Source organism: Lissotriton vulgaris, unplaced genomic scaffold (assembly GCF_964263255.1).
Source record: "Lissotriton vulgaris unplaced genomic scaffold, aLisVul1.2 SCAFFOLD_13297, whole genome shotgun sequence".
Lineage (NCBI taxonomy): Eukaryota > Metazoa > Chordata > Amphibia > Caudata > Salamandridae > Lissotriton > Lissotriton vulgaris.
The window spans coordinates 1-16,397 of NW_028248869.1; the positions used below are offsets into that span (position 1 = coordinate 1).

The window sequence follows — 16,397 nt, forward strand, 5'->3', positions numbered from 1 at the left end:
TGGCCTCTTTATTATTAAAGAATAGAAATAATTTAACTATTACTGTTTTCTTTTATTTACAATTCCTTGTTTCTCCTTCTGTCTTTCAAATCGCGCTCCCTTTCTCTCCCATTTCTCCTTACATTTCTTTATTTTTCCTTCTTTCTTACTTTCTCATAAGTCCTTTACTTCAGTTCTCCTAAGTTCTGTATCTCTTTTTCCTCTTCTTTATGTTCACTCTTCTCTTCCCATTTTAAATTTTTGTTCACTGCTCCTTTTCCTGTCATTATTTTTGTACAATTTCTTAGTCCCACCCATTTCTTTTTCTACCTTTATCTTACTCTTTCTTTTCAATTTGTTCCTTTTCATTCGATCCTCTCATTTGTTCCTTTTTTCCTCAGTTCAACTCTTCATTTAGTATGGCCATGGACATCAAACTGACAACACAACATAATAATGACTTTATAATTACAACATTTTAAAACACAAGGAATAATTACATGTTAAAAAGAAGATCATGAATTCCATATCCCCACTGGCCCAATATTACACTGAGGGAGGCAATATTTAAAGTAAATAATTATGCAAAGTGAAAGAGGCCTCAACTACGCTTTTGCTGGGTACATTCTCACCATACAAATCGAGTAGCGCCATTCTGTTTCACCACCATTATCAATAGAGAGGTTTTATTTAAATATCTTCTAAAACTAATAAAAGCTGTTTTTATCCATAGGGAGCTCAAAGCTGCAAAAATGAAGTTAGGACATATGTGCAAGATGGATTTTCTCCTCCAGACTTACCACAGATTTACTAACATTTTGCATCTTAGTTGTGTCACTTTTTTGGCACAGCCACAACCAAAAATGAATTTCAAAATTTGCTAAGCTATGCAAATCAAGATTTGGGTGCCTTAGCATGGAATTTTATCCAAAAAAAGATCAACGCAGAGCCTTGTTGCCCTGCGAATGGGAGGTATTATCAAGGGCAGCTCCACCACTAGGGCGGAGGAGCGTCGCCCAACTGCTTTCTCACAGTGCGAGAAGGCGAAATATAAAATGGTAATAACTTTCAGTAAATACCATTTCATGTTTGGTTGCGGGCAGGTGGGTAGGGGGGGCTGCTCTGAGAACATGGCAGGGGAGGAGTGGTGTGCCTGCCCTCTCCCGGGAGTGCAAAGACTTTTTGGTCGTCCCCCTGTCAAACCAGTCATGCAAACTCTGCCTTTTTCCATGCAGGCTGCAATGCAGCCTACATGGAGAAATTGGCCTTCCCATAAGCCCTTGACTGGGCAGCGTCCCAACCAGTTGTGATTGGCTTAGGGGAGGGAAGGAGCCTGGCTGCCTGCTTCTACTTCTTATTCCTGCAGAGCAGGAGACTGAGAAGACGTGGGACTTTGCCGGCCTAAAGGTAAGTTTAATTATGTATATATATATATATATTTTTTTAAATTAAATTACCCCCCCCGTGCTATCAACCAACACCTTTTCTGGGGTCTGATGAGCGTCGGCATCGGGCGCCTTAACCCGGCGTTCGGTTCATCCTGCAGCGCCAGTTCTGCTTACCAAAAGAGGCCCACTAGGCACTCGCATTCCATGCCTGGCTCCACGCCAGCGAGCCGGGCTTCTTACCCATTTAAAGTTTGAGAATAGGTTGAGAAAGTTTCGGCCCCAAGACCTCTAATCATTCGCTTTGCCAGATAAAACTGGGGGTTCCGAGCGTCATCTATCCTGAAGGAAACTTCGGAGGGAACCAGCTACTAGATGGATCGATTAGCCTTTCGCCCCTATACCCAGGTCGGATGACCGATTTGCACGTCAGGACCGCTACGGACCTCCACCAGAGTTTCCTCTGGCTTCGCCCTGCCCAGGCGTAATTCACCATCTTTCGGGTCCTATCACGCACGTTCATGCTCCACCTCCCCGACAGAGCGGGCGAGACGGGCCGGTGGTGCGCCCCCCCACTGGAAGCGCGGTGGGATCCCACCTTAGCCAGCGCGCGCCGGCCCTCACCTTCATTGCGCCACAGGGTTTCGCTTGGCCCTCCCAATCGCGCACGTGTTAGACTCCTTGGTCCGTGTTTCAAGACGGGTCGGGTGGGTAACCGACATTGCCGCAGACTCCTGGCGCCCGGCGTGGGCCTCCCCGCCCGGCGGCGCGACGCGGTCGGGGCGCACTGAAAACAGTCCACCCCTGTCGACAGTCGCGCTGGGAGCAGGGGGCCCCGTCCCCGCTTCAACCGCCCCGGCGCGCCCCAAGGGGCGGCCGGGGACGGGTGCCCGGGGGAGAGCACGGAGGCGGTCGAATCTCCCTCAGCCCCGCGGACACGGCGAAGCTGCTGCCATGGGGGCTGTAACACCCTCCGCCGGAGCGGAGGGCCACCTTCCACCCCGAAGCCTTCCCAGCCGACCCGGAGCCGGTCGCGGAACACCGCCGCGGAGGAAATGCACCCTCCGGGGGCCGGGTAGGGCCCGGGCCCCGGGCCCCGGTCCCGCAGAGGGGATCCGGAACTCTCGGGCCACCGACCTTCCCCCCGTGTTGAATACTCCGGGCGGACTGCACGGACCCCACCCGTTTACCTCTCAACGGTTTCACGCCCTCTTGAACTCTCTCTTTAAAGTTCTTTTCAACTTTCACTTACGGTACTTGTTGGCTATCGGTCTTGCGCCCGTATTTAGCCTTAGATGGAGTTTACCAACCGCTTTGGGCTGCATTCCCAAGCAACCAGACTCCGAGAAGACCTGATCCCGGCGCGCCGGGGGCCTAACACCGTCCGCGGGGTGAGCCTCGATCAGAAGGACTTGGGCCCCCTGAGCAACGTCGGCGAGTCGGTCTTCTGTACGCCACATTTCCCGCGCCCGCCGCCGGGCGGGGATTCGGCGCTGGGCTCTTCCCTCTTCACTCGCTGTTACAGGGGTAATCCTGGTTAGTTTCTTTTCCTCCGCTTAGTAATATGCTTAAATTCAGCGGGTCGCCACGTTTGATCTGAGGTCGTAGTCAGAAGAATGAGCGTCAAAGGGGGCTGCCGGGGAGAGGCCAGGCACCTGCCGGAGCAGGGGCCTGGCGTACCTGGCAGCGCGCACCCTCTTTCCCCGGATCACATCCGGAAGGGCTTCGCCTTCTCCGGGAAGCCAGCCGCGGAGGTGGGTGACCGAGGCATGTGCGCGCGGGCAGCCGGTGGGACACCACAGACAGCCTTGCGTGGCACGCAGCCAGGCGCCCCGGGACGGGCCCGGGCAGACCGGTCACCAGGCCCCTTCTCGGGGCCAGGCGCGCCAGCGGCGTACCTCCGTGGCAGGACCCGGCGAGGGACCTTGCCACGGGCGATCGGGGGGTCTGAACTTGTGGGGGATGAAGGGGTGGCGGAGCTAACCCTGCGACGGCCCCAGCCGCGTCCCGGGGAAGCCCCAGGGCGATTGACAATCGAGGGACCCTCAGACAGGCGTAGCCCCGGGAGGAACCCAGGGCCGCAAGGTGCGTTCGAAGTGTCGATGATCAATGTGTCCTACATTTCACACTAATTCTCGCAGCTAGCTGCGGTCTTCATCGACACGCGAGCCGAGTGATCCACTGCAAAGAGTCACAGGCAACTTTTCGAAAACGTTCGCCTACCTGCGGGTGCAGGAGAGGCGGGAGGAAGGCGACACCGTCCGTCCGCCGCCCGCGCGGCAAGACGGCTCCGGTGCCCCGTTCAAGGTTTCCCCTCTGGGAGTCAGACTGCACCATTGGGAGAAAAAACACTGCCAGGCGCTCGGCCTGGGAGCCCCCGCCTACCCGCCCACCCGCAGGCAAAGAAGGAAGGGGGCTCCCAGTGCGACGGGAGCAGGCAGCCCCACAGCCGCCGGTTCCTCCCAGGGTAACCGGGAGGGACCACGCAAGTCTTCTAACCCCTCGGCCTGGCCACAAGGGACCAGGTCAAACCGGGTACCTGGCAACGAGGGAGGGTTGCGTCAGCCGCCCCCCGCCGGGCGGCCCGAGCCATGCCGTCGGGCTGGCGATTAGCACACCACTGCCCTCGCCCGGGTCGGAGGCGCCTGAAGGGAAGAGCCAGGCGGCTTCCACCATCCCGCACGCCTCTCACCGAGAGGAGCCAAGGTCCCCTCGCAGGCCCTTGGCCCCTTCTCTTCCAGGTCGCCCTGCCGCGTGAGAAGGTCCACTTCCCGGTCACCCGGAACCCGGCCGGGCCGGGACTCGGGCGTGGGAGGGCCCAGCCGGCGCCAGGGCCTTTTCGAGGGAGGGAGTGGTACCAGCCCGGGGATGCACTGCCATTCGGTTTCCCCCCACCCGAGGGGACGTCGTGCCGGGTGAACTTGGATTCTGTCTCGGAGAGGGACAGGGGACAGGGGCCGCCCCCTACCATCCTCGATCCCTCACACGTCGGTCGGGCCATCCCCGGGGGGAAGAGGCCCTCCGAAGTCCCGGTCCTCTCCCAAGTGCCCCATGTGGCCGCAGACCGCTCCGCCGGCCAGGGCGCGCCAGGGCAGGGCTGGGCCCTGTGCCTACGGTGTGCGCTTTCAGGAGGCGGCCAAGGGCTTCGGGCTGGCGCCGTCGGTCGCTTGGGCCGCACCACGTTAATGATCCTTCCGCAGGTTCACCTACGGAAACCTTGTTACGACTTTTACTTCCTCTAGATAGTCAAGTTTGATCGTCTTCTCGGCGCTCCGCCAGAGCCATTGCCGACCCCGGCGGGGCCGATCCGAGGACCTCACTAAACCATCCAATCGGTAGTAGCGACGGGTGGTGTGTACAAAGGGCAGGGACTTAATCAACGCAAGCTTATGACCCGCACTTACTGGGAATTCCTCGTTCATGGGAAATAATTGCAATCCCCAATCCCTATCATGAACGGGGTTCAGCGGGTTACCCGCACCTGTCGGCGAAGGATAGACACACGCTGGTCCGTTCAGTGTAGCGCGCGTGCAGCCCCGGACATCTAAGGGCATCACAGACCTGTTATTGCTCGATCTTGTGTGGCTGAACGCCACTTGTCCCTCTAAGAAGTTGGACGCTGACCGCTGGGGGTCGCGTAACTAGTTAGCATGGAGGAGTCTCGTTCGTTATCGGAATTAACCAGACAAATCACTCCACCAACTAAGAACGGCCATGCACACCCACCCACAGAATCGAGAAAGAGCTATCAATCTGTCAATCCTTTTCGTGTCCGGGCCGGGTGAGGTTTCCCGTGTTGAGTCAAATTAAGCCGCAGGCTGCACTCCTGGTGGTGCCCTTCCGTCAATTCCTTCAAGTTTCAGCTTTGCAACCATACTTCCCCTGTTAAAAAGGGTTCCAAAGACAACCGGTAACCAAAGACCCTTTTATGTTGCCCGGCGGTATCGCCTCTATGACCCACCGATATTAATCAAATGAAGAAGCAGGCGCTGGAGACTGGAAGGCAGGAAACGAGGATTTTATTCTCTCCGGAGGAGAACACATCAATTCAGACAGCAAGTATCGTCACGAGGTGCTCTAACCACATCTCTGAGGCCTGGCCTCTTATACTAGGGTTTATGACCTTTATTGCACATAACACATTCTCGCAATACTTTAGTACTTGAAAGAACATCCTCGGAATCTTCCCTTCAGACCCGTTCCCACATACATTTACAGTTGGATTCCCCACCCCGGTCACAACAGGTGATGGTTGTCGCACAGCAGGGCATTCCGCCGATTCACGGAATGCATGGGGTTGGTCGGATCTCATGGGGTGGGGGCTTTGATCGATTCGGGGGTCTTTTGATGGGGAGGGGAAGCTTCCTACTGTACGGGGTAATAAACAGTATCCGCAGAGCCAGGTGGCGGCCTGGGAACAGGGAAGACAAACGGGGACACAGGAAAAGGGGGTTTACATCAAAAGGGTTTGAGGCCATGAAAGGAATGAGGGGAGGTGTCGCGCTGGGAACAGGATGGGATTCCGTGGTGAAGCTGCGCTGAAGAGGGGTTTATGACCCAAGGCCTGAGAGAGCGGGGGTTGTCAGCGTGCGGGGGAATGCTTGCGAGGTTAAGAGAGAGACGCGCTGGCTATCAGCGAGGGGCAGGGAGGTCATGGTGCTCAAAAAAATGGCTGCCGCTTACGCGCACGAATGGGCTTGGAAAAGGGGCAAGATGGCGCCGATAATGTTCACCAAGATTGTACTTATTTTCCACAGTCCTCCCTTTAACATTTCCAAGACATCTTGCTGGCCTATTTCCTATCTATACCTATATGCAGCGATCATAAGTAAGGGAGAGGGGACTTAGGCGAAAGAACTGTACATAAACATCACATTATAAACATCATATTGAAAAATCTCATCATTTAGTAGGCGGGTTCATCGTTAAGTTGGTTGCAGAAAAAGTCATCGTAATGCAATATCAGACTAGAATTATGTAGCGAGGGCGTTGGGTACAGATCATAGAATAAGAACTGGTAAGTTATCATATAAGTAAGTCCTTTTTGTATACGGCGGATGCATAGTCAGTCCAATGGTGGTTGGGAGAGAAATGAGATACAGTAAAAAAAATATATATATCAGAGTTCTCGTTGTCCTTTGTCGTCTTCTGTCGGCACTGTCGAGCACCTGGATTACCTATCAACAGAAATGTTCATGTGGATTGAGTCGTTGGGGGTCTGCGGGTAGGGGTGCATTCTGTTTGGTTTTCGTCAGACCTCGTAGGAGGAATGCGTTACGGTTTTGGAGCAGGTGCATCTTCTTCCGCAATGCAGAGCATAGATTTGCAATGGAAAATGCAATTGTTCCAGAATTGTGAGATCTGTTCGTTTCTTGAGTCTCTGTGGTGGGCATTTCCTGTTGCTTCCATCATCTTCAAGGTGCTTGGTAGCGGGCAGAACCACAGACTTTGTTTATCTTTTCTTCGGGGGCGACCCTTGGTGGAGTTCTAGGTCACCGTTCTGGGATTTAACATAGTTCGTGGTCTACTTAGTCGGAGCTCCCTCCCTTCTGACGCAGGGAGTACTCTTCTCTGGGTAGCTCAGTAGGATTTGGAGGAACTTGGGAGTTCGGGTGGAAAGGTGCGGGTGTGAACAGTCCTTATGGTAGGTCGGAGGAGGAGGGGATGGAGCAAGGCCAAGTCGGGAACAGATCAGGGGGACGGAGGGTTTGCGACAGGCGGGTCCGGAACCATGTTCAGAGAGCGGGGACTTTTTGGCACACGTTGATCATAGAGCAGGGGCTTCAGGTCAGCCCTTTCCTTAGCTTTGTTTGAAACAGTGCCCCGTCCTGCGACTCCTTACTGCTGTGGTCTCGCCTCGGCCTCCGTCGCTGATGTTCCACCATCCGCAGTCAGGCCGCGTGCTCCCACATCCGGTCTCTTTCCCCTCCGACAGTGATACCCTTAAATGAGTGTTGAAAAGACAGTCTTTAGAGATTTTGCAGAAAAAAAGGTAATTACATAAATCTATTTTCTCTCCCAACACCAAGCAACTGGGGTAAGCACTCGCTACATTTGAGATTTTTGCGGCTAACGTATAAACAATTGATGATGGATTTGCTGGATTCCTTACAACTTCCTTTTGTTGGCTAATTCTTTGACGCTTTGATGATTATTACGTTCATTTGTCATATGTCTATTATAGTAGATGTCAGTTCTTCTGGCAGAGACCCATTTCCCTAGTACGAGTCTTGCAAGGCTAGGCTGGTCTTCAGGGCCTTGTATTTTACAAAAAGTGCAACGTGCTATTCACCATAGTCTGATAGGCATTCTTCTGAGGGATGAACATAGGCTAAACAAGTCTTCATTACATCAAAACATCTTATTTTCAGCAAGGCTTACAGCAACAAGGTCTTTCGATTTTCGATCTAATTTTTAACTTTGCATACATCTTTCTAACTTTCTATATAAATCCTCGCAACCTGGTTACTACAAAAACTCGGGGGGTGGTTTGCGATAATTATTAAACTTATCCTCAGGGAAGGTGGGATCTTATGAAAAACGACTAGGAACACAGCGAATCGGAGCGAGGGGCGTTTTTCAAGTTCTCGTTCAGGGCAGCTGATACCAAACTGGGGGCATTTTGGGTAGATGGGGGTGTCTCGATCATTTGCTTACTGTTTGGGGTACGGGGACGATTTGAAATGGGGGTGGTCGCATTACCACGGACATATTTTATCATAGAAGCCACTGACAAATAGTTCCCTGGCTGTGAGTCAAATTTAGGGAACCTCAGTCGTCTTACCTGTCCCTTTCCTACTGGCCAATTTAAATTTCATCCATATTTAGCAGAAAAGGAGAGGTAGTAACGTGGTACCGATACAATTTTTATTTAGGACAAATTTGTGCAAATACTTGTGGTATTTGGGGCCAATCAGGAGGTGCACCAGGTTCGCCAATTAGGTGCCAGTCGCTAGGAAGAGGGAAAGTGTGGAGGGGTGAAAGAGTGAGAGAGAGAGAGAGAGAGAGAGAAAGAGAGAAAGAGAGAGAGAGAGAGAGACAATAGGCAAAACAGTACACATGGGACATAGAGAATGACCGTGTATTGTTTGGGCTATTCAGTGCGTTACCCGACGTTAGACGTTTCGGGTCTGTGTTAGGATATAAAAAGCATGCAGTTTTGGGACAGAAAAGCATTAGATCTAGTACAAAAAGGTCGTGCATTGGGTAGGGCGTCCTTTTTGTGTCGTCTTGCAGCGGTAGTCCATTTTCATGCATCGGGCGTGACGTGGTTCCAGATCCCTTACGATACTCTAATCGGGATTCTAATGTAACCTGCAGAGGGAAAAAGGGGGAAAAAAGGGGAGGTAGGGGGACAACATTCGAACACATCAAATGTATGGGCACGAAAGTCCTTTACTTACCACATACTCGTACTTATCTCTTCGGGATATAATCCCTTAGGGTTTTGGTTTCCTAAAGTCATGGGGGCAGGCAATGTGATAGGTGGTTCATGGGGAGGTTCGAGGATGGCATTAAGGATCATGTGTAGTGAAAACGCTAAAAAGGAATCAGAGGTGCCTAGCGTGAGGGACCCGGTTTTGTAGATGTATCCGGCCTTCGGGATCCTTAAATCATTCCCAAAGCTGTGAGGTTCTAAGACATATCAGTTCTTCGTTTTAACCCGGTACCTTAGTACCTTCGACCACCATATCTTAATAACATTTTATCAATCACCCCGCTTTACTTTACCCATTCTCAGAGGTCGAGGTCCTTCTTCATATGTTAGTCCCTGAGCTTAGTCGCATATTTTGGAGGCAACGTATCATACCTGGGATCTGATCATCAATCCGGGGCCGGACAACCATTTCTCGGATAACCTTGAAAAAAAGAGCAGAACGGTTGCGCATAGAAAAACCCTCCCACCGATACCCGCATTTACAAAAGTATGCGATGCCTATCCGTAGCTTTTTAAGACCTTTATTTGTAGATTTATTCAGTACGTAAAATGTGAGAGCGCAATTCATATTTTGGCCTGACATGTCGTCGATGGAAGCACATACAGTGGGGGGTTATTTTGTAGCACAAGAACATGTAAAAAAAGGTCTAATTAATTATTTGCAAGTAACCAAGAACATTTCATTGCGTGACGAAGGAATCAGGGGCATTTCAGTTCATAAATGGAAACACAGTCAAGCTCATCGTAATCACATTTCCTAGATGTAAACCGCGGGTGTGCATCATAAGCGACGTTATGTATCAGTTACAACAAATATCAAAAATAAATTGTTCATTGAAATCAACATTTTACGGAACCCTTCTTAAATGTTCGCCAAGTGAACCCTCCTCCCTTTAACATCGAGTGCGCAATGGTTCGTATATATATATATATATCTTAGTACATCAAGTTTCATTAGCTAAGGAACACCACGAGGCATCCGTTAGTTTCCATTGATACCGGCGCCATTTTGGGCGAGGCCGGCTTAATCCGGAAGTAGCATCAGAGGAAAAAAATGTCCCCGACGATTGGCGGTTGGACCAGGGTCCCTTTCGGCAGTTCAAAAAACTGTGCTAGCAGAGGGGCTGGTGGTGTGGACCGTCAATCAAGAGAGGGAGGGGGTAGAGTCTTTCTTACCGGGTCATGTTGATGTTCAGCCGGAACTTACTCGAGTTCGTTAGCCCATAATGTTCCTGGGTGGTTCAGACGGAAGCTGATGCAGACACGAGAGCACCGCCATCTTGTTGCTAAGCCGTGGTTATTTCATTTGAGATCAATGCAACTGTTCCTCACCGGAAGCCTGAAGGGGCCGAGGGCTCTTGGGACTTTGGTAGAATCTTCAAAGTCGAGGGGATGTTTGTCGATGGTGGGGGCTCGCGCCCAGGTGGGCAAGTGCCCGAGTTGCAATTTCGGACAAAGTTACTCCAGCGGCCTAGACCCGCCTTTCGAGGGCCCAGACGCCATTTTGAGACCCTGTGGCAGCCACCTTTGCCGTATCCATCAGGAGTGGAAGAAAACTTCTTGTGATGGCGAAAGACAGAGCATCATGCGGCTGGAGCAGGACATTTTGGTTCGGGGCGCCAGGGTGCAGCAGTGGAGCCTTCATCTGGGGAGGTGAGGGAGGCTCACCCGTGCCGTCTCCCTCTCCCGGCGCATCCTACACCGTCCCTTTGAATCAGGGGCGCACATGATGACCACCCTACGCCCCTGATTCCGACTCTTGGGGGACCACTGTACATCCGGTGCTCCGCAAATATACCAGTCGGACATTGTATGTCCTGTGCTGAGAAAATATACCAGGCGGGTATGATATGTCCTGTGCAGCGTAGGTATATGGCCGTCGCCCGGCTGGAGGACTTCGGCGCCGGGCCAGGGCAGGGAAGCCTCCTACCTGTGGAGGTGGGAGAGGCTCGTCCGCGTCGCCTCTCCCTCCCTGCCCACCCTGCATCCGTTCGATGGAGGAATTCGTGATGGCCGGACCAGGAGATACGAGGGAGGGGGTCATTTGCAGCCGCCCCCTCCCTACTCGCGGCCCGGGGGACGCCATCCCTGGAAGGGCAGTATGGAAAGACCATTTCATTGCCTGCTTTGTGGAGTCTCCAGTACCTTCTCGCCAGCGATCTCTTTTTGGCCCATGGTTGCTGGCAGGCCCCGCCCCACACGTGCTATGTGTTTCGGATGGGCGGGACCATCGAACTGTTACATTGGAAGATTTCCGGAGTGAGCATAATATGTTTTGTATTTTTCCTATTAGTAAAGTTTGTTTTTTAGAGAGTTCTACTAGTTATTCTATTTACTGTTGGTTGTGTGTTTTACCGTAATTAAATCCTAAGTTATATAATAGACGCTTGGCTTTCTTGAGTCTTTTCTCTAACGGGGGGTTGTTTACACTGGTCTGTAATTGTGTTTGGTTTTTCAGAGTGGGGGAGCAACAGAGAGCAATCAGTCCCAGAACTCTAACATGTCGTTAAAATTGGTCTGACGAAATCTGTGCCACCGAGCATAATCAAACGGGGTGGTCCTGTCTGTTCTGTCTGCACTAGTCTGATTGGTTTTTATCTCGCGCCTTTTTCCTTTCTGTCGGTCGGTCCTTTCTGTCAACCCTCCATTCTTACCTATGCTTTGCAGAGAAGGGCATTGGGCTTTCCAGTGCCCGAGGCGTTTACAGAAAGCACATTGGTTCTGTTTTAAATCTATTCGTCCTGTGCGCAGTGTCGGGGGATTACCTTCGGGTCGTTGTGTCCCGGGGTTGACTTGTCGGCACATCCCTCTACACCGTTCTCTTTCCATGTCTACTCCTCGGGACTGTGCCATTGCTGGCCCTTCCCTTTGCCTACTAGACGTTTGGAGGGTTGTCCGTCGTGTCCCCTCATCTTTTCTAAATTCGTCGCCTTCCCTTCGTCGTGTGGCTTCTTTGCGCCACATGCCGAGACTATCGAGCATAATAGGTGTTGTTTCATTCCTACGAAGGGCTATTTCTATCGTTTCTATTTTGTCAAGATCAAAGGATCCTCTCAGTGGCCACTGACTTTCTCGATCCTTTTTCGTATATTTATGCCATAGTTCACTGTAGGCTATAGCGATTAATCCATGCTTCATGAACATGTCCTTATTAGGGGTGCCTTCCAGCGGAGCCGGATGGTTCATCTCTAATAAGCGGTCCGGGTAAAACAGGCTACTATCCAGTGGGGAGAAGACAGGCATGACGGATCGCAATGGGATAATAGTCAGCACTACCTATCTTATCACTGCGCGCAAAGACTAGACAGAATATTTCTATTCTACGTTGTTTGCACGTAGTGAATACCTCATGAACCAATTCTGAGCAATCAATGTTAGGTCAAAAATAAAAAATCAATATGGTCAATGGGAAGAATAAGTAGGCTCGCAAAGGTTCGCGTCACCTACCCTTTCACTATCTGTAAAGAGGGGACCTATTTTTCCCTGTTTGCAGACAGAGAATCTCCAGAAAACAATCTATAACAGTTAATCAATGTTTAGGTCGAAAATAAAAAATCAATATGGTCAATGGGGAGAATAAGTAGGCTCGCAAAGGTTCGCGTCACCTACCCTTTCACTATCTGCAAAGAGGGGACCTATTCTTCCCTGTTTGCAGACAGAGAATCTCCAGAAAACAATCTATAACAGTTAATCAATGGGGGGAAGGGGCAATTGTTCAGGGGGGGAGAAAGATAGGTCCGACGGGTGTGTACCTATCCTTCGCTGTTTATAAAGGGAGAGCCTGTTGTTTCTCCGTTTGTAGACAGTGAATCTCCAATAAATTAACAAAAAGTAATACTAGTATTTTCACAACAATTATCAATCACGTTCAATTATCTATCACTTTCGCAATTCGTCGTGTTTACACGACCTTACCCGGACCGCATGGACAGTTTCTTGTCTTCCGAATCCAGCGCCCGATCGTCCTCTTCTCTTCGTACTTCTCGTGGCACTCCTGATGGTTCCCAGTCAGGACCGCAGATCACTCGAGAGAGGTCTGTTCGGAACCAGTGAAGTTCGGATGATCGGCTGTCAGACGAGGGTCTATCGGACAGGGTACCTTCCGATCGTTGCAGTCGTTCACTCTGTCGTCGGGACCTCTCCCACTGGATCCACGAGTCGCTGATGGGCCCCACGTTTGGGACGCCAATTGTTAAAAAGGGTTCCAAAGACAACCGGTAACCAAAGACCCTTTTATGTTGCCCGGCGGTATCGCCTCTATGACCCACCGATATTAATCAAATGAAGAAGCAGGCGCTGGAGACTGGAAGGCAGGAAACGAGGATTTTATTCTCTCCGGAGGAGAACACATCAATTCAGACAGCAAGTATCGTCACGAGGTGCTCTAACCACATCTCTGAGGCCTGGCCTCTTATACTAGGGTTTATGACCTTTATTGCACATAACACATTCTCGCAATACTTTAGTACTTGAAAGAACATCCTCGGAATCTTCCCTTCAGACCCGTTCCCACATACATTTACAGTTGGATTCCCCACCCCGGTCACAACAGGTGATGGTTGTCGCACAGCAGGGCATTCCGCCGATTCACGGAATGCATGGGGTTGGTCGGATCTCATGGGGTGGGGGCTTTGATCGATTCGGGGGTCTTTTGATGGGGAGGGGAAGCTTCCTACTGTACGGGGTAATAAACAGTATCCGCAGAGCCAGGTGGCGGCCTGGGAACAGGGAAGACAAACGGGGACACAGGAAAAGGGGGTTTACATCAAAAGGGTTTGAGGCCATGAAAGGAATGAGGGGAGGTGTCGCGCTGGGAACAGGATGGGATTCCGTGGTGAAGCTGCGCTGAAGAGGGGTTTATGACCCAAGGCCTGAGAGAGCGGGGGTTGTCAGCGTGCGGGGGAATGCTTGCGAGGTTAAGAGAGAGACGCGCTGGCTATCAGCGAGGGGCAGGGAGGTCATGGTGCTCAAAAAAATGGCTGCCGCTTACGCGCACGAATGGGCTTGGAAAAGGGGCAAGATGGCGCCGATAATGTTCACCAAGATTGTACTTATTTTCCACACCCCCGGAACCCAAAGACTTTGGTTTCCCGGAAGCTGCTCGGCGGGTCATGGGAATAACGCCGCCGGATTGCTAGTCGGTATCGTTTATGGTCGGAACTACTACGGTATCTGATCGTCTTCGAACCTCTGACTTTCGTTCTTGATTAATGAAAACATTCTTGGCAAATGCTTTCGCTTTGGTTCGTCTTGCGCCGGTCCAAGAATTTCCCCTCCAGCGGCACTATACGAATGCCCCCGGCCGTCCCTCTTAATCATGGCCCCAGTTCCGAAAACCAACAAAATAGAACCGGAGTCCTATTCCATTATTTCTAGCTGAAGTATTCAGGCGACCGGCCTGATTTGAACACTCTAATTTTTACAAAGTAAATGCTTAGGACCCCCAGGACACTCAGTCAAGAGCATCAAGGGGGCGCCAAGAGGCAGGGGCTGGGACAGGCGGTAGCTCGCCTCGCGGCAGACCGCCAGCTCAATCCCAAGATCCAACTACGAGCTTTTTAACTGCAGCAACTTTAATATACGCTATTGGAGCTGGAATTACCGTGGCTGCTGGCACCAGACTTGCCCTCCAATGGATCCTCGTTAAAGGATTTAAAGTGCACTCATTCCAATTACAGGGCCTCGAAAGAGTCCTGCATTGTTATTTTTCGTCACTACCTCCCCGAGTCAGGAGTGGGTAATTTGCGCGCTTGCTGCCTTCCTTGGATGTGGTAGCCGTTTCTCAGGCTCCCTCTCCGGAATCGAATCCTGATTCCCCGTTACCCGTGGTCACCATGGTAGGCACAGAAAGTAGCATCGAAAGTTGATAGGGCAGACATCCGAATGTATCGTCGCCGTCACAGGGAAGTGCGATCGGCCCGAGGTTATCTAGCGTCACCAAAGCGGCCGAGCGAGCCCGGATTGGTCTTGGTCTGATAAATACACGCATCCCGGGAGGTTAGCGCTCATCGGCATGTATTAGCTCTAGAATTACAATAGTTATCCAAGTAACAGATGGAGCGATCAAAGGAACCATAACTGATTTAATGAGCCATTCGCAGTTTCACTGTACCGGCCGTGTGTACTTACACGTGCATGGCTTCATCTTTGAGACAAGCATATGCTACTGGCAGGATCGACCAGGTAGCCACACCTGACGATGGGGTGGGATTCGCGTGCCCATCTACCCGACCGGCAACCTTTGTGCAACCCTCCGTCTCTCGGAAGCCTGTCAGGGGAAGGAGCCCACCCACCTGGGTGGGAGGGCTCACTGGAGTGGTGTGGAGAGGTGCGCCGGTCACATGGGCACCGGCAGGCCCAGCCGTCTCCCCCGGGAGGGAGAGGCGGGCCGAGGTGCAGCCTGAGCGAGACGCAGGGGTGCCGGAGCCTGGCGGCAGCGGCACCCTCGGAACGGTCGTTCCGAGCTGCTGTGGAAACGTGCTGGGCAGAGAAGGGCGACAGCATGGCACACAGGGCTCACAGACCTGCCGGCCAGGCAGCATCCGAGGACCTGGCACCACCTGGCCCCTTCCGCTCGGGTCAGACCACTGGGGGCCATGAGCTGCCAGGGCCGCTCACCGTTCGCTCTGCTGGGTAGGGTGAACGACCGAACCGCCATGCGGCAGGCCCTCCCTAGAGTCGGACAGTCCATTCAGGGTGGAAGATCTTTGCTTGAAACAACAGCCGAGGCTGGCCTAGCAGTCCACCCCTAAACGGACAAAGAGTATAGCCGGGGCATCCCCTTGGCAGGCCACCCTGCACAGGGGGGTACACTGGATTAGTATCCCCTGCATGCCTGCTGCCGGGGCACGCAGACTCCAAGAAAAAAGACCCAAGAGGCAGGTGCGTCCCCGGGCCCCCTCTGGGCCCCAGCGGGCAGGCCCTAGGACTGCCTTCCCCCTCTCAGCATGGCCAGACCTCACGGAGGTCTGCCTGAGCAAACTCAGAGAAAAAGGACCAATAGCAAGGGGCTGAGAGGCAGGAGCGTCCCGGGCCCCTGGGGGCCCCAGCGGGCGGACCCCGGGACTGCCTTCCCCCTCTCAGCATGGCCGGACCTCACGGAGGTCTGCCTGAGCAAACTCGGAGAAAAAGGTCCATCGGCAAAGGGCTGAGAGGCAGGAGCATCCCCGGGCACCTGGGGGCCCCAGAGGGCGGGCCCCGGGACTGCCTTCCCCCTCTCAGCATGGCCGGACCTCACGAAGGTCTGCCTGAGCAAACTCTGAGAAAAAGGACCATTGGCAAGTGGCTGAGAGGCAGGAGCATCCCCAGGCCCCTGGGGGCCCCAGCGGGCGGGCCCCAGGGCTGCCTTCTCCCTCTCAGCATGGCCAGACCTCACAGAGGTCTGCCTGAGCAAACTCAGAGAAAAAGGACAATCGGCAAGGGGCTGAGAGGCAGGAGCGTCCCCGGGCCCCTGGGGGCCCCGGTGGGCAAGCCCCGGGACTGCCTTCCCCCTCTCAGCATGGCCGGACCTCACGGAGGTCTGCCTGAGCAAACTCGGAGAAAAAGGACCATCGGCAAATGGCTGAGAGGCAGGAGCGTCCCCGGGCCCCTGGGAG

General features: G+C 52.7%; 1 non-coding gene and 3 pseudogenes across 1 annotated transcript; all 4 read right to left on the reverse strand.

Annotated features, from left to right (window-relative positions):
• Positions 1-2,969, reverse strand: LOC147663778 (28S ribosomal RNA; annotated as a pseudogene; the record flags this gene model as incomplete).
• Positions 2,970-3,403: 434 nt separating this feature from the next.
• Positions 3,404-3,557, reverse strand: LOC147663779 (5.8S ribosomal RNA). Its single transcript, XR_015305234.1, has one exon. It is a non-coding gene; the product is annotated as a 5.8S ribosomal RNA (ribosomal RNA).
• Positions 3,558-4,547: 990 nt separating this feature from the next.
• Positions 4,548-5,277, reverse strand: LOC147663780 (18S ribosomal RNA; annotated as a pseudogene; the record flags this gene model as incomplete).
• An 8,555-nt stretch (positions 5,278-13,832) lies between these two features.
• Positions 13,833-14,988, reverse strand: LOC147663781 (18S ribosomal RNA; annotated as a pseudogene).
• Between the last annotated feature and the right edge of the window lie 1,409 nt (positions 14,989-16,397).